The 19,486-nt window shown below is 33.3% G+C and overlaps 1 protein-coding gene and 1 non-coding gene across 2 annotated transcripts in view; one reads left to right on the top strand and one right to left on the bottom strand.

Annotated features, from left to right (window-relative positions):
- Nucleotides 1-19,486, bottom strand: part of LOC143251934 (dynein axonemal heavy chain 7-like) — a 557,556-nt gene that overhangs the window by 154,299 nt on the left and 383,771 nt on the right. The window lies entirely within an intron of this gene.
- On the top strand, nt 16,131-16,203 carry TRNAA-AGC (transfer RNA alanine (anticodon AGC)). The gene has a single exon. It is a non-coding gene; the product is annotated as a tRNA-Ala (tRNA).

Raw genomic sequence — 19,486 nt, 5'->3', positions numbered from 1 at the left:
ATGGATTAACTTCACTGTATGAGGTAAAAGTTAACACTAGTAATTGTTCCAGTTACATAGATACATTTGATACAATAGAGACACGTTCCCCACTATTTGTCAATATTTTCAATTTGTTTTATTATTTATTTGTTAAGACATTATTAAATAATGGGTGGGTCCGCTGTAAAATATAAAAGTTAACACTGATAATTGTTCCAGCTTTGTAGGTACGTTTGATACAGTAGACACACGTTCGCCACTATCTGTAAATATATCAAATTTTTCACAAGCTTCATCACTATTTTCAAAATATTTTGTTAACACATCATAACTGAATATTTATAATTATCATAATCGTGCATAAATAAAAAAAATGTTTTATACTTAAAATTAATGGTGAGAAATATATTTCTGTACATAAATATTAAAATTATATGATTATTTATTGATACTTTTATATTATCAGAGAACCAGTTTTATGTTTATAATTTAATCTAATACATGCTGATATATTTACTTACTCTCCAATTATGTTTTAAACATTACATATATGTAATTATCATCATATGTTGAACTTTATTGTTAGTTTGTATAATAAAAGATAAGACAATTTTTGACGTTATTAGTTTAAAACAACATTAATTTATAACGTCCATAAACCAGAAGGTAAAATAATCTGTCTATCATACGCTCTTTCTCCCTATCGGTACAACAGTCAGTTTACAGATTTACAACCCTGAAATGAGGGGATCGATTGCTCTCGGTGGACGCAGCACATAGCCTGATGGGGCTTTGCTGTAAAAAACACTGTATTCTTCACTTCCAAACTCTTTCTCAACTCAACAATAACCTTACTTCAAAGTTTAAAAAATGCACTAACAGCATTCACAAATCATTTGAAACAATAAATTTCATAATTCTATAAAGTTTGTTTAAAATAACAGATAAGCAAACAATGAAGTATAACTACAAAGAAGAGTTTTATTGATGGTGGAACATATTATATAACATTATAACATATTATATGTTTCAGTAAAACATTGGTCTGTGTTCTTAAGAATCAGGAGACCTATGTAAAGGTTTCATTAGGTAGTTGGAAAGATCAAAAAGTAATCGTTAGAAACACTAACTTTGTTTAGTTGAATATTCTTTATGACATTAATATTTTAATCATAATTTTGATTAATATATTATTTAATGAGACATTGATGAACGTGATGGATGGTTACAGTTAAGCAGTTTATCAAGTTAATTATCAGTTCGATAATAAAATGCTGTAATGTCGTGAAATCAGTTTTATTTTATGTACTCTGTTCACTCTTGTTTGTTGGAAATGAACACCTGATTTTGACATTGTATATACACTTAGTGGCCGCTTTATTAGGTACACCTATCTATTTAGGGGTAGGAACCGCTTTTGTCTCCAGAACAGCCTGAAATATTCCATTCGGATTTTGGTCCATGTTGACCACATATTCATTCTGCGAACATTCTATTCCATATCATCTCAAAGCTGCTCTACTGGATCGAGATCTGGGGGACTGTACAGGCAATAGGAAAACACTGGAGTCACTCTCATGTTCGTAGAACAGTTTGAGATGATAAATGCTTTGTGACATGGCACTTTATCCTGCTGGAAATAGCCACTGGAAACTGGGTAAACAATGATCTTAAGGGGATGCACATGTTCAGCAACAATGCGTAGGTATGCTGTGGCGTTCACATGATGCTCATTTGATATTAAGGGGCCTAATGTTTTCTAAGAAAACATTCCCCACACCATTACATTACCACAACTAGCCTGCACCGTTGATACAAGGCAGGATGGATCCATGGATTCATGCTGTGTACACAAAATTCTGATCCTACCATCTGCATATCGCAGCAAAAATTGAGATTCTTCTGACCAGGCGACGTTTTTTTTTAAATCTTTAATGTTCCAGTTTTGGTGATCCCGTACCCACTGTAGCCTCATCTTCCTGTTCTTAGTTGATATGAATGGAACCTGGTGTGGTCCTCTCCTGTTGTAGGTTATTCGGCTCAAGGCTAGACGCGTTGTGTATTCAGAGATGTATTCTGAACGTCACTGTTTTAAAGAGTGGTTGTTTGAGCTTTTGTGGGCTTTCTATCATTTTGAAAAATCTGGCCATTCTCCTCTGACCTCTCTCATTAACAAGGTGTTTTCTTCCACAGAACAGCCGCTCACTGGATGTTTGGTTTTGTTTTCTTACCATTTTCTGTAAGCTCTAGAGACTGTAGTGCGTGAAAATCCCAAGAGGTCATCAGTTTCTGAGATGCTGGAACCACCATGTCTGGCACCAACAATCATTCCACGGTCAAAGTCGCTTGGGATTGTATCTGATAGATAGGCTTGTTAAATAGAGTCTGTGTTATTTTGTTTAATGTGCGTATATAGATACAATATTATGCAATACGTTAATCGTTCAAATGCAATTAAAATCAGCACTCTTGAACAATAACATACTTAAGATAAACCAAAAACATCATGATACCATTTAAATTCAAACACATGCCTCTGCTACCATTCCTTACTGTCGTCCTTTGTAATGATAATGGAGGATGTTCTTGAATTTTATTTACATTTCGCTCTTTTGCTTTTGTTCGTTCATATATATATATAAGTTATGCGCTATTCATCTGTGAATATAAATAATCCTTAGTGAATCAGGACTAGAAGTGACATCTGCATTTAGTACTGTCATAATTATTCGTCATTACAGAATCACCATGCTTGAATGACATTTTCGTCTTTATTAAAACAGTGATCGTTACTAGTACTTGTATGACCAATTAAATAAATTTGAAACAAGAATGGAACAGATAACACAAAGTGTTTTCCATTAACCATCTATGCTCCTCTTTCAGTGGTTTCTGTTTATTTTTTTTCACTTTCTATAAGAAGTGTTCTTGTTTTCTCTATAATTATATTTTATTAGAGCACAGTATTACAAGACCCACTCCTTCTATGATAATTGGTTTTACTTGATACTTACAAGTTTAAAAACAATTAACCTGTGATTTACATGTATTGTTGTATTGATGATAAAATGAAAAAAACACATTTAAACAGTAATCTCTTAAAACTGTTGTCAAATGTTAAATGTTCCATTAAACACATTTTCTACTGTACAGAGTAAGGATATGCCAATGATACCGTGTAGCTTTGTGTTTAAGGAAAACGACAGAAGTTTCCATAATTAACACAATAATGAATTGTGTGTTTGTGTGTATTACACGTACAAATACACAAAAACAGAGAATCAACTTTGAATTGTTTTTATTTAAGTAATGAAAACTAAGTTCATAAAATAATACAAAGTTTCTTTTAAGCGTTTTAAAAGTTGCATTTTGTTTGTTCTAGAGTTGTTCGAAAGCCTCCTTGGGCAATTACTTGTGAGAGACGAATTAGATCTGAAATACTGTTTTCACAGACTTTTATTTTCAATCTGTAACTGATGAATTAAGCAAAATGTAAAAAAATACAATTGACGTGACTTTTTGTCACAACTTTTATGCCTTTTGATATGATTTTGTTCAAACTACAATTCTGCAAAGATCATTGTTGAAATACGATAGAAGCTAAAGATTTAAGAGAAATTATTATTTATATGCTTTAAGGTATGGAGTTTATATTATTGTTGAAGTTAACAAATCACATGTTTTAATAGAATAAACAATACTACGAGAATCATTGTTGAAAATTTATAGTAGAAGCCAATGAACTAAGACGAATCATAATTGATATGTTTTAATATAAGCCGCAATACGATGAGAATCAGAGTTGACATTTTATGACAGAAGATAAAGAACAAAGAGGAATCATTGTTTACATAATTTAATAGAAGATAAAATACTACAGCGCTCATGTTGAATTAAGACCATTGAGATTATTCACTGACATGATAAAACAAAGCAAAAACATCAGTAATAATAACTGGAACCTTATAAGTTAATAGAAGCTTTGCCCCCAAGGACATCACAAAGCAACACATAAAATATGATGTTGTAAATTACCGAAGCAGAAGAGTTATAAACGATGTTGTAAGACTTTTAGTTAAAACGCCATTTTGTTTATGGGAAAGGATGCTCTAATGCATATGAAAGTTTTAGCTTTAATAATCAAATAGCAAACATCTGGGCAGGCTTATTGTAAAACTTAATTACTAATCAATACGTTACAGTAAGTATTTGAGCACCAAACAACTTATTTTGTTACAATTCCTACTTCGGGTTAATTCAGTTATCCTGAAATTTTCTTATAACAAATTTTATTGTTCTTTAGTGGCTCAGTAGTAACTCTGAGGACTTATGAAGGTAAATATCTAATTTTGATATTCGCTGGGGCACAACATAAGTGGTTCATTATGAGGCTTAGTGCTTTACAACAACAATTAAACAACAATCACTTCTCTTTCGGATAAAACTTATTTGGTCTACACTTCTACACGATAAGTATTTGTTAATTAACTTACTGTAGGACAGTTTTGAGTAAAACAACAACATAAAACCAGTGAGATCAACAGCTAGTATTGGTACCAGAAGAATTGTCCGAGTTTATAACGTATTGAGGGTTAATATTCAAAAGAAGGCAGTAGTGTGGTACCAAGTTTTTCCATAGTCCTTCCAAATTTTAGATGTGTAACGTCACCGTCAGGGTATCTTACATTTTCAAAACAGAATTTCAATTTCTGTGAGACCATTTTGACTATATGAAGCACTATTTATTTGAGACTGCCGACATGAGTAATATATTGAATGCGCACATTGAAAAAACACACAATTCTATGTCCTTTAAATTAAGGAGCAAGAAATAAAGCAACAAATACGAACAATATATACAATATACTATATATAAAATATTTTGGTTTTAGCAACAATAGTTTACAACCAGTATTAAAAGTTCTGTGTTTCATGATGATTATTGTTCTTGTGACAAGTATAACGAAAAATAATATTTTTTTTGAAAATGTGTAAGTTTTAAATACACACTATACTTGTAAAATATATCTTATTACGTTTACTATTGACATATTTGTGTGTCTTAATAATCATGTGACGAACGAAAATAAATATTTCAAGAATTCTTGAGCCGGAACGATCACACGGTGTCTGACACCAGCTCCTGAGAGAAAGTGACAGTGTGTGTGTGCTGCGTGGTATGAGAGAGAGTTTAGTTGCACTCAGAAAACGGAATAAGATAACTTTCAACAACTCTCCCAGTATCAGATCTGATGTAAGACACATAAGAAACAAATACACGTTTTAATATTTTATTATTTATCTGAAACATGAAGCTGGCGATTTTCGAAAAGTTTGATGGGGAGTACCCTTTATTTATGGTAGTGGAAAACTCCGAACTCATATGCTGCTAAAGTGCTCAAGAGTGGAATGCATGTATGTCAATATCAGTAAATAACATGCGAAACAAAATAACTATTTTTGGAACAAAGATAATAAATATATCACCTGGTGATAACAAAATTAAATTGTTTTTAAATTCAGCTGAATTTTTTAAGGTGAAAAGAAAAATAAAACGTGGTTACGTATCGCTATAGCAATTACGGGGATCGAACACTGAATTTAACCTCGGAAGCTGTTAAACGTTCTGCTGAGCCACTGGTGAACAATGTTAGCCTCTTGAGCAAATTATTGTCTCTGTTGTAATACACAGTATTGTTTTTCCATTTCGTTCAATATATAAAAATGTTGTTGTGTTTGTTACTACACAAGGTCACCCGCTGGTACAGCGGTACGTCTATGGAATTACAACGCTAAAGTAAATGGTTCGATTCCCTCGGTGGACTCACCAGATAGCCAACGTGGCTTTGCTATAAGAAGAAAAATCACACACATAATATGCACAGAGCTACACAAATGGCTAACTGTGCTTCGCTCACCCTGGTATAAAACCCAATTTCTAGTAGTATAAGTCTTTCTTAATTTATCTCAGAGATAAATGGTTTCATTTGTTTTTATTTTCGAGCAAAGCTACACGTGAGATATATTCGCTACCGTCCCTAATTTATCAGTGTAAGACTAGAGAAAAGGCAGTTAGTCATCACCACCTACCACCAACCCTTGGGCTATTACTTTACCAAAAAATAGTGGGATTTACCGTACACATTATAACGCCCCCACGGCTTGAAGGGCGAGCACGTTTAGTGTGATGGGGATTCGAACCCCCAACCCTTGGATTTTTCGTTGTTTGCCTTAACCACCTGGCTATGCCGGGCAACAGAAAAATGGACATGTTCTTAGTTTAGGTTGTTGTGTTGAAAACCTGCTATATATATAATATATATATTATAATATATATATACTTTATTTACCGGTCTTAACTTACTGTTGTTGGTAAGATTATATCTTTAGTTTTGGAAAAAAAATCTTACGCAGTTTAAAAAACATATTTTATATATTTTAAAACTTTACACAACTTTTAATTATACATATATATTTAAAGGTCGAAAATTATTTACAACCATTAGAAAATAAACTAATTGTTCATCATTTAATTTAACAGCCGACAGCCTTAGTTACTACGGAAGTTGTGAACCTCAAGTTTAGAACAACCCCTGAACTGAAATGAAAACATAACTTATTTCTTATAAAACAAGTAGAACTTTCAAACGTAACTGTCCACTTGATGGTTTTGTGACATCTCAATGCTACTAGTTAACTACACTTATTAAACTCTATTATATTACAGAATATTTATCAGAGGAGTCAAACAATACTTTGTTCCAACACTTTTTGAACCTACGTGTTTTCCTAACTTCACGAATAGTACAACCTAGAAGACATGCTATCCTATTATATATGACTAATAGGAACTCAGATCCAACTTTATCTAACAGCTTCCACATGCATGAAGTGGTGTACAGCTGCATTGTTTAAATGCCTTTTCATGTTTCACAGAAATCCCAGGGTACAGATCACATTCCTCCATTATCTATAATTATATGTATAGCTACCTCAAATGGGCCTCTATTGGAAAGTAAATATATTGAAATGCCGATATGATACCTGAGAATAGTTAAGCGACCTGAATAAATTTTTAATACTATTTCTAGACTCTTACCATACCTGAGGGATTTTCTAGGTGCCTTTTAACTGTCATTGACGTTCAAAATAAATAAGAGTGGAAGAGCTGTGCTATATACCATGAGAATATTCCCCGGGTCACCCCGAGTTCACCTGCCACGTTTGGTTTTGTTAGCACCAGAAGTGGGAAGTAGTTCTCAGACAGATAAAATCACAAAATCGAAATAGTAACCAGCATTCAGAAATATATAAACACCGATATTTATCTTGCTACATGAACATCAACTAACACACTTAAACCTACATCTAGTAACATGGCTATCAAATGAAATATTCGAACCTACAACCAACTATATGGATATCAGTTGGCACACTCCAACCTGTAGTTAACTGTATGAAAGTCTTGTAACGCACTGAGATTTACCATCAACGTGATGAATACCAGCTGATATACTGGAACCTATATGGGTATCAGTTAATACACTGGAACTTATAAGTAACTGTGTGGGTATTAGCTTATATACTGGAACCTCCCGTCAGTTGTATGAATATCAGCTGATACATTGAAAACTGAAACTAGCCGTATGGATACCAGCATATATATATTGGAACCTATACCTAGCTGTATAAAAATCAGCTGATGCACTGGAACCTACCATCAACTGTATAAATATTAGCTGATACATTAGAACAACAATCCAACTACAAATCTACATGAATATAAAACGGTACACGGAAATTCACATCTAGAAACATCGAATAAGCTTTATAGAATCTAACATATGATTTAAAATAATATAAACGACGATGATAACATTGTTCATAACAAAGAACATAATATAAACTTACACTAGTTGATATACAGTCTATTTGTTCATTTCTTCACAAATGTTCCATATCTACAGTCTTCTGTTTGACTGTTGAAGTACTACTCAAGATGTTCCTGTGCGGAAAGATATATTACAAGGCTAAGAGTAGTACCTTGTTTTACAACCTGTTGTAAATCGTGTCTCGATTTCTTATACGACTAGACAATACATCACACACCTATCTACAAGTTTTTAAAAGATAATTCTCAATTTGTAGTTCATACTACTAGAAACAGATAACGCAGCTACAGAGGGCACGTTCAATTTCTTTCCTTAAAATGTAATACTCTTCCATTGACGGAACTTAATCTTGAGAATTCTGACCTATTTCTTCCAAAATATTCTTCAGGTTCGATTATCTCGCGCAGAGGTACCACAGTATTGAGAAAGGGCGACACTTTAGAACGAGTGGCATCAATGAGCGTAGTATCATAGCCTGTCAGACAGGTAGCAGATGTGCGTGAAAACACATGACCATACTTTAATCGATAATTGGGATTTCGCCGTAAGATGGCGCGCTGGTAAGCGTTTCGCAGAGCAGTTTGCACCAAACGAAGGAGTGAATTACTGAAAGACATTTAATAGCACAAAACATGTCTAATTTCCAACATATTTTAATCGAAATAAATTTTTAACATATATGGTGTTTATAACATATAATTAAAAGTATGAGTCTCGGTTTTATTTTTCTAAACAGAAAAATATGTAAGTGTTTTGAAAGGCAAATACGATCACTGTGGATAATTAGCTTACTAGAAAACAAATATTAGGTATTGGATTATTTTACTGGAATACCACAAATAGATGTTTACACATGTGATTCTTTTAGAGCCAGAAAACTTCATTTATTCCTGAATTAACGAGTTCTCGTGTATCACAGTATGAGAGACAGCAGTGTTCCAGCCTGAATGACAATAGAAACATTATAAATTTAAAAAGATAATATTAGAACGATAATGCTCTGAAAGTACAATTCATGACTGCGTTTCCTGAGGAACTTTTTTGAACTTTGTTAACAATAAAATTAAGCTAGTTTGGTTTCTGGAATTGAGTGAAATGTAAAATAAAGTAGATTGTTGTTAATTAAGAACAGAACAATACAATTGGTTTTCTGTGCTATTGGGAGTTACTAGAGGGAAATAAAATAGAAAGCCAGCATTAAGGCTATATATATATGGTCATAAAACGTAGGTATATATAACTCTGCAAGAAAACCTGATAATCAGAGAAGCCTTCTAACTTTTGGAAGTATTATATATGACGGAAACTGTATACATAGCCTTTAGTTATAAGAACACTGTACAGAAAAAATACAGAACACTATTGTGGGAATAAAACTGTTAAAATCATTTGTCGAGAATCTAATATTAAAAACGTTAAATAAAAGAAGCCGTTTCAATGAAAGGATAAAAAGCTTTAATAAGTAAAGCACGTGGAGCAGTTTACACTTATGCTACTCTCAGAGTTATGTTTGTAACTTCACCCGTTCGGGGTATATGACTGTCCTGTTCAGTTGTGATGAATACCAGATGGCGCCACGTTAACACTGGCGAAACGTTATTTTAAATTAAGTATTTTTTTCTATCCTATTTTAGCTGTTTACTGAATTTTAAATATTTGTAGTGTGTGGAATACCTCCAACATTTATATTAATGTTGATCGTGGGTTTTTTTCTCTTAATTAAAATCATGAATTATGACAAATAACGTTTATTTTTGGTATTGTTTGTTTTGGAATTTCGCACAAAGGTACTCGAGCGCTATATGTGCTGACCGTCCCTAATTTTGCAGTGTAAGATAATGACCCACCGCCAACTCTTGGGCTTCTCTTTTACCAACGAATAGTAGGATTGACCGTAACATTATAACGCCCCTACGGATGAAAGGGCGAGTATGTTTGGCGCGACGCGGCGCGAACCGGCGGATTACGAGTCGCACGCCTTACGCGCTAGGCTATGCCAGGCCATTATTTTTGGTATCTACATTGGATGTGTTTGAAGTCGCATGTTTCGAGAACCGTAACTTTTAATATCGTAAGTTTTAATATCCAACACTGTCAAGAACCTGGAAGAGATGTGAAGGTATAAGATTTATGGTCAGTAAGAATCATACCCACATTTTTTGTTTTCCTGTTCATATAAAATTAGACTTGAAAGACTTACTTGTGAGGACTGAAACAAGGCATTAGTGATCATATACGCCCTCTCTAGGTGACCATCGTCATGAAGATTGATGCAGAAGAGAAGATGAGTGATTCCAAGCAAAGGGAAAAGAAGCGCAGTAGCTTTGATGGCTTTCCTGTAAAACAGTTATTTGTTCTAATCTAACATTTATTTTCATTTGAAAAGCTGTTTACATTTCAAATGAATAAAATCACTAAAATATTTCGTGGATTGTCGTTTTATTTCTAGTGATTCTGAGGCTACGTCTGATTTTTATTTTACAGATTAATTTTGAAAACTCTGATAAATCCTGAAAGCTCTATCTAATTATTTTAATATTTAAACTTGTATAACAGTCACAGCGTGATATAAATTTTATAGTAGAGAGTTAATTTTTTAAAGAATACACAATTCTATAAATCTCTCAACATCTGGGGATTCTGATAGATAGATGTACATTCGAATGATAAGCTGTTGGTTAAAAGAAAATAAAACAAACCTGAAACTGTTTATTGGTTTATCATCAATGCTCGGATACGTTTCAGGTGGAAAATATGTTGAGGAGTGGTCGTTGAAGTAACCAATAAAAACCGAAATAATTCCAAGCACCAGAACATTTTTGAATTTATATGTTACTACTCTTAAAAATACAATTGCTCATAAAGTGAGAAAGGCAAATATTTCATTAATTATGCAAATATTTTCTAATTTTCTCATAGTTTTCTAGATTCGTATACTCACTCTATGTTTATTTGTCTTCGAATTTCAAAATAGTTTTTACCAACGCTGAGCTTCTGATTAAAACAAACACTAATATCTACCTGACATGCGTGGTTTCTGTGGAATTGTTCTTACGTAGCTTCGTCACCAATATTCGTACAACGTGGATTAAGAAGATAGTGTTTTCCTGAAAAACAACAACCAACAACATAGGCATTCAAACTCCCGACCGTCTACATCTATGCACATATGTATATGTGTGTACATATAAATATAGATATCGTAGTTAGTGGAACGAGAAAGTGTATGAGAACCAACGTATAGTATTTATATATACACCAACTTGTAGTTATTTGAGTAGAGTTTCTTTTGTCCCTATTTCATCATGCTTTTCTCCATGTTTAGAACAAATTTTTTTGTCCCCACATATTTTTAAGCTTATGTTTGTACTTAATAGATAAATAATAGAAACCTAATATGGTTCTATGTTTTCATATAATGAGTCATACACTATTAAATTGGACAAAAGTCTGGTGTACCTCTCCTGTCAAACCAAAATGAGGCCAGCATGGCCAGGTGGTTAAGGCACTCGACTCGTAATCTGACAGTCGCGAGTTTGAATCCCTGTCACACCATACATGCTCGCCCTTTCACCATTGGGATGTTATAATGTGACGGCCAATCCCATTATTTGTTGGTAAAATAGTAGCGGTGGATAGTGATAACTAACTCCCTTCCATCTGGTCATTAACTGCTAAATTAGGGACGGCTAAAGCAGATATTCCTCGTGTAGCTTTGCACAAAACTCAAAAACAAATCGATGTACTTTCGGGAAGAGGCTAATATACAACATTCAAATCAACAAATAACGAGGTGTAAGTTAAACGAAGAAAAACTCCAAAAGTATTTGTAAAATATTAAAGACACTAGAAAATTTGAAGATATACCACATTCTCTGCTAGTTATATAATAAATATTCAAATATTTTGGTTTAATTGATCTATTAATAGTCATCTCTATGTATCCCAAAACATGACTTTTGTATCTATCCATATACAAATGACGTCCATATTTTGGTTTGTTTGTTTGTTTCTGAATTTCGCGCAAAGCTATACGAGGGCTATGCGTTAGCCGTCCCTCATTTAGTGTGTAAGACTGAAGGGAAGGCAGGTAGTCATCGCCAACTCGTGGGCTATTCTTATACCAACGAATAGTGGGATTGCCACATTATAATGACCCCACTGCTGAAAGGGAGAGCATGTTTGGGAGAACGAGGATTTGAACTCGCGACCTTCGGATAACGAGTCTAGAGTCTTAACCACCTGACCATGCCGGGCCTCTGTATCCACGTAGAAATAGTTTAAAAAAATGTTATGATGTTTATTTTATATCGATATTCTTTCAATCTAAGCAATATTTTTTATTGATTACAGAGCAGGGAATGGCTGAAGAAATATTAAAAATACCACCACTGTTTGTTTGTTTTTGGAATTTCGCACAAAGCTACTCGAGGGCTATCTGTGCTAGCCGTCCCTAATTTAGCAGTGTAAGACTAGAGGGAAGGCAGCTAGTCATCACCACCCATCTCCAACTCTTGGGCTACTATGTTACCAACGAAAAGAGGGATTGACCGTCACATTATAACGCCCCCAGGGCTGGGAGGGCGAACATGTTTGGCGCGACTCGGGCGTGAACCCACGACCCTCAGATTACGAAGCGCACGCCTTTACGCGCTAGGACATGCCAGGCCGAATACCACCACTTAAAGAATCAGTAGAATGATAAAAAACAACAAGTGACACTTGTGTAAACATGAGATAGATATTATTATTTATATTTTTATATGTTATAATAACATCCGTACAGAAATGTTTATCGTAGTTCTAATCACCTCTCAGGTGTTTAATGGATCCTTGGATTTCTACATAAAGAAATTTCCGTGAAGAAATACAGGGATTATTTGTAGTAGAATACAAGTTGAAATAATTAACGTTGCTTGAGCTGCTGAAAGCGCCACTAAAACAATCACTAAATGAATTTTTTCTACAATTATTTATTCTTCTAATGCACATGTATACAGGTGACTCAATTTTATCGTCTTCCAAAGTAAATAGTTTTTAATAAACTTTCGATTGAATACTTTGTAATATCTGTAATAATTCACATTAAGACGTCGACTTCCTTTCTTTGTCACTTAAAACACTAAAGATTGTAACTACTTGTCGAGATGACTTGTAACTGTATGTTAAAACACAGAAATGTTTTGTTTTATTTTATTTTATAAAAGAAACATGAGTGTAATGCAGCAGGAAGAGATTAGCACATAAGAAAATAAACTACATACTATGAGAGCCGTAATCATGGGTCCTGTAACGATCCATATGTAATATGTTTTTCCGTACCCTTTCCAACATGGCGTATTGAGGTACAGAGCCATGATTATTGACCTTGAAATAAGAAATAGTAACGGCAAACCTCAAAATGAAAGACTGCTACAATACTATCGAACGGCAAATTACAACAACAAATAAAAGTGTTACGTCCTGACGTAATACATACTTGTTATAGCATTACATACCCTAGTGAAGCAGATCTTTGGGAAAAGAAACTTATTATCATTGGACCCCTAGTGGTTACTTCATCACAGTTAATCTACACAAGACACTAAGAAATTTATCAGAATTACTAATTACTTTGACACATTCACGCATGTAGATCTTAAATGTCTGTTGGGTAGGTACTTCATTACGTTACTGGCACGTTGTTAAATCACGTGTAATTAACCATTATAACTAATGAACAAAATAAATAAAAGTTCTACTCACATAATACCTCTTACGCGTGTTTGTTGAGTAGATTAGTGTGTTATGTTTACACATGGAAATGTTACCGTGGTAAAAACAACGAGACTGTATGATATTCACTGATATGGATATAACTTCTTAATCTACTCTCTTAGCACACAGCTACACAATAGACTATCTATGCTCTGTCCACCACGTGAATAAAACCCAGCTTATAAGTCAGCAGACTGCAGCTGTGCCACTGGTCATATTTATTTTTGTCAGGTCGTGTTCCATACTTGATGTGAAATATTTTGTTGTTGTTGTTTGGGTTTTCTGTTATGTTTTCTATTTATTTTCCTAAGTAAATACGTTGTATATATTTAAGGTAAGTATGCTTGTATTTCGTTACGAACAATACACATACTTAGAGTCATTATCATAACATGTTTTGACCATTTTATGTATTGTGTTTATACCCCTACCTGTGAGACTGTACTAGTATATTTAAAGCACGGTGGTACATTGTAACTGAACAACTGTTATCTAATTAAACGTGGTTCAAGTCTTTCCCATAGAATAGTTCTTGATGTTTTAATTAAGTATTTATTTTTAAGTTCTTGAGAATTGTTAAAACCTTTTAAATCTTTCAAAGTTTGTTACTGATTAATAAAATCTATATTATATAATTATTTCTAGAATATAATTTAACATTTAGTGTTTTTTTTTTAATAATCCAGATGTTATTACATTCATTAAATCAGCTGTTAACTTTCTAGCTGGGGTGATTTAAAATTAAATTATTTTCTAGCTCCTTCATTTGTATTTAAAACTTAGTAATCAAAACTGTTTTAGTGACAAAAGTTTTCATGAGAAAATCGCCAATTAACTGAATAGCATGAGAAAAAAAGTATAGTAAATGGAGAACAAAAAAGTGTTTATTTATTTCACTACCTGTTGTTATTGAACAAATTTTAACATTATTGAATTATGTATTGATTTTATTTGCGATGCATATTTATTTACATAAAAATTCATTTATTCGCTCAATTTTACTTAAAACAGAATTCATCACTATTATCCCGCGCTGGTACAGTGGTAAGAGTATGGATTTACAACGTTAAAACGAAGGATTCGATTCTTCTCGGTGGACTCAGCAGATAGATCGATGTGGCTTTGCTACAATAAGAGCACAAACACTCATCACCTATAATCACCACATCTGTGTGTGTGTGTGTGTTTTCTTAAAGCAAAACCACATCGGGTTATCTGCTGAGCCCACTGAAGGAAATCCAACCCCTGATTTTAGCGTTGTAAAGCCGAAGACATACCGCTATATTAGCGGGGAGTCGCCACATCAAACTAATATGTTAAAACATTCCAGGCCAAGTATAAGCTACATAACTATCACCATCTTTATAGACATTTCTATACAATGTTTTTTGAAACCGTTGACGATTTAACTGTTGTAATAACATCAGGATTGTTACAAAAGCTGATTAAATTCTCGTGGTTAATGTTGCCCCCTGTGATTCTAATTTCTTGCTTTACGTAATTTTACACATTATCTACAACTATAACAAAACTAAATTATTGTTAGATTTAGTACATTCTAATGGTAAGATGTCTCATATCAGCTTGATATATGTATTAAATTGTAAATTATTCACAAAGGCTTAAAACTAAGAGCCACATCTAGAATATAAAACTTTATCACTTATATGTTATTACATAAATTTCTGGGCGACCAGCCACATGAATCTGTACAACAGATCTATGTGGTTATATTTCCTCATGAAGTTTTCTGATATGTTTTTGTCTTTCTTCTACTGTAAGACACATCTGTGTTTCTTCTTTCACTGTTATTTAACAGAGACTTATCATTCATGTTCATGAAGTTAGCAGATATATGGCAAAATAAGATATAATTTGTGTGTTGGTTTGGAGCCATTTGGGTGTTACCTGTGTTAACTATTACTAATTTGAAATGATAGACGATACAACAACATCTCGATTTAGTTTTTAGCAACAAATAATAAAATTAACCATCACGTTATAACGCTCTCACAGCTGTAAAGTTGAGCACCATCGGTGACAGGACGTGAACTCGCGTCCCGGTAGTTGTTATTCGATTAACACAAATAAAGACATGTTAATAAAGATGAAGATATGCTGCATTAAAAACATAACATTTACTTACAACTTTGAAATGTTGGTGTTATGTGACAGAAATATTCTTTTATTTTATATTAACTCACTTTTATCATTATACTCATAACTTTGTTTCAAAATAAACCGATCGTATTTTGAGTGAAGAAAGAGACATTACGTGTTTTATTACTTCAAATATTTTATAAAGTTTTTATAGTGTCAAGTGAATCATGAAACCTGTACGTGAAATATGTGTTACCTAACCCGACGTTTACTTACTGACATACTTTCGTATCACTTGCTAAACCAGTTCTAATACACTTTAAAAGTTAAAAAAAAAAAAAAAAAAAATACTCGATATTTGTTTTAATTAAGTATTGTACCATTAAAGTTTAAGACATAGGGGACGTAGCTCAAGTGGTAGAGCGCTCGCTTAGCATGTGAGAGGTACCGGGATCGATACCCGGCGTCTCCAATCTTCCACTTTTAAAAGGTTCTATAGTTACCAGACACACATTCCGTGAGAAAAAGTATCTGTCTATTACATGTACATAGTGCTCTAAAGTTAAATGACGAAGTACATATTTCAGTTTACTCTTGTCATAACTAAATTTATTTATGAAGAACATATCAGGTAGCAAGTGAAGTTTGAAGCAACTCCAACTGATCTCACCTCACCGAAGGAGAACACAACTCAATGTTCCCGACATGAGGATGTTACGTGAAACCACGCATTTGTCATTAATTCTCGAAACAAACACCAACATGGATCTTTAGCTGCTCGTTTTGTCGGCGTGTACCTTCATCTTGTGTACCCAAGTAGTCAGGTGATATTTTACAGAGAACGAGGTGGGCATGGCGTTCCACATGCTGGAAGATCGCCAGACCTATAGGAGGATGGCACAGAGCGTCGGTGTGTCACTGAGCGTCATCAATCGACTTTGGTGATGAAACCAGGAGACGAACTCTTATGGTAGGAGACCAGATCAAGGGCGTCATCGCTTACAACAGCCAGATAGGACCGCTACATCATGACTACCGCTCTACATAAGATGAAGTAATTTATTCTTTCCAAGTTATGTACATTAAACTGTGACTATATTATCCATACGTAAAGCCTCGTGTGAGTGTCTTAAACACTCAAATATATGAAACTCTTGAACTTGTAACTGCATTCCTGAGAACTTGATGGTTTGTGTTTTTAACTAAGAGTTAGACAAACATGTTTCGTATTATTTGTCAAACTGAAATTACAATCTTAATTACATAACAGAACCAGTTATGTTTCTTAACCCCATCCTATTCGTGTTATTTTTACCTTATAAAATACTTAGATATTGATGTTCAAATTTTGATCTCAGTGGACTTTAAGTAAAACTATTATATTATTAAATGACTTTGGAACTCCAAAGAAATATCTCAACTTCATGTGTCAACAAGTAGAAAAGATGGAAGAAACAAGAGAAGCTGACATATTAGTATAATGATACCAAACCATGAAGAGGGGTATTTGGCGCAAATATATTTGGTGTTTGTTACCATGGTTACACCAAATTGGAACTCAGCTAGTCCCTGATCTATTTTGTACTAAGTTATTTTTATTTTTGCATATATTATGTGCTCTAATAAATACAGACACTAATGTTAGTGAAGAAAGTTAAGATTGATTTTTTTATTGGTACTTAAACGTATTGTTGAGAAACGGAACGTATATGATTAATAAATTTGAAATATGTACAGTTGGTTGTTTGTTGTGATATTCTTGTACTAAATGGTACATGTTTTGTTAAGGGTTTATTATTAATTCATGGAATATATACAAATGTGTTTTCAGGCACGTGATGAAGACTTAGAGAGATGTTGCAGTGTATGATAAAGGACTTCCCGAAACATTGAAAGGTTCGAAAATACAATGGCAACTAAATTAATGCCATATTCATTAAACGATTTAAAGATATATTAATAATTCTTTGTATGTTTTACAATTTAAGAAATCTAAATAATGGGCTTTGTCTAATGATAGTGACGTTTTCTCTGTTGCTTAGGTAAGCATCACGGGCAACGTTTACAAATTATCATATAAAAATATAAAGATACAATACTTCTTTAGAATTATGTGAAGCGTTTGTTTGAATTTCTTACAAGGATTCGTGTTAGTATTACACAATTTAAGTTAACCATGGCTTCGGTATGTTTCAACATAGACAAATTTCTACAACTCATTACCTTTTATGCCAGGGGTGGCCAAACTTGCTTAACGTAAGAACCACATACGATAAACTTCAGATGTTTGAGAGCTGCAACACAGTAACAATTATTATACACACCTTTTTATTGTTACAAGTACATTTTGTTTCATAAATTTTATATAAATGTTAATAAATACATGTACGTAATAATATTTATCCGTATGTATTTTTAAACTGTTAATTCCGGCTGGTATGTTGTCACGTCTTTACGAATTAGGTCCGTCAGGTGTTGATTTGTAAGGATTGCACGATGCTTCGACTTCACAAACATCATTAGAGGTTACAGTGTTTCACAGCAGTATGTTGTGCTAAAAATGAGATGAGTCGCACACTGTTTTTTTTCTGTTCAGGATATTTTATTTCTGGAACTTGCTTCCAGAACGCTGTTGTAGAATGGGATTTATGGATCATCTTGTGACCCAAATCCTCCTGTATTTTTATTAGTTCCATTTCCACAGCAGATGATTCTGTAACAAGAGGTTCGACAATTGGACAATCATCACTGAACACATCAAGCAATATCGGATTTACAAGAATGGCGAAGCAGGGCTTTAGCTGATGCAAGTCCTCAAACCTTTTTAGCAAATTTTGAAGCAGATCTTGTAATTTATCTTTGTGTTGTTCCAATTTGATGTCTTTTATTTCAATATCAGATAATGTATTTTCTCTCCTTTTGAGATTGGGAAAGTAACTGAAGTGTCTTGACAATATGTCTCTTTGAAAAGTCTAATTTCATTTTGAAACTGAAAATTGTCTGAGTAAGATCAGGAACAATCTTATCCTTCCCTGGAGTGCCAAGTTGAGAGTTTGTAGATGAATCTTTATATCAGTAAGGAACATTAGATCTTGCACCCATTCATCTTTTTCCATTTGAGGATAGAATTTTTTTTTCTTCAAGAAAAGTAATAATAGGCTTCAACAGATCCACAAAACTATTTAAGATATTGCTGGTTGACAGCCATCTCACAATGCTGTTTTATTATTTATATGTGGAGACATTATTAAATCATGGATTAACTCCAATGTAGGAGGTAAAAGTTAACATTGGTAATTGTTCCAGCTACATCGATACATTTGATACAATAGAGACACGTTCACCACTATCTGTCAATATTTTCAATTTGTTTTTTTATTTCTTTATTAATGGACATGTTTTGTTAAATATTATTAACACTGGAAAATGTGTTTTCAGGCACGTGATGAAGACTTAGAGAGATGTTGCAGTGTATGATAAAGGACTTCCCGAAACATTGAAAGGTTCGAAAATACAATGGCAACTAAATTAATGCCATATTCATTAAACGATTTAAAGATATATTAATAATTTTTGTATGTTTTACAATTTAAGAAATCTAAATAATGGGCTTTGTCTAATGATAGTGACGTTTTTCTGTTACTTAGGTAAGCATCACGGGCAACGTTTACAAATTATCATATAAAAATATAAAGATACAATACTTCTTTAGAATTATGTGAAGCGTTTGTTTGAATTTCTTACAAGGATTCGTG

Source organism: Tachypleus tridentatus, chromosome 6 (genome assembly GCF_004210375.1).
Source record: "Tachypleus tridentatus isolate NWPU-2018 chromosome 6, ASM421037v1, whole genome shotgun sequence".
Classification (NCBI taxonomy): Eukaryota; Metazoa; Arthropoda; class Merostomata; order Xiphosura; family Limulidae; genus Tachypleus; species Tachypleus tridentatus.
The sequence above is the reverse complement of the archived record's forward strand: the minus strand, read 5'-3'. Positions and strand labels throughout refer to the sequence as shown.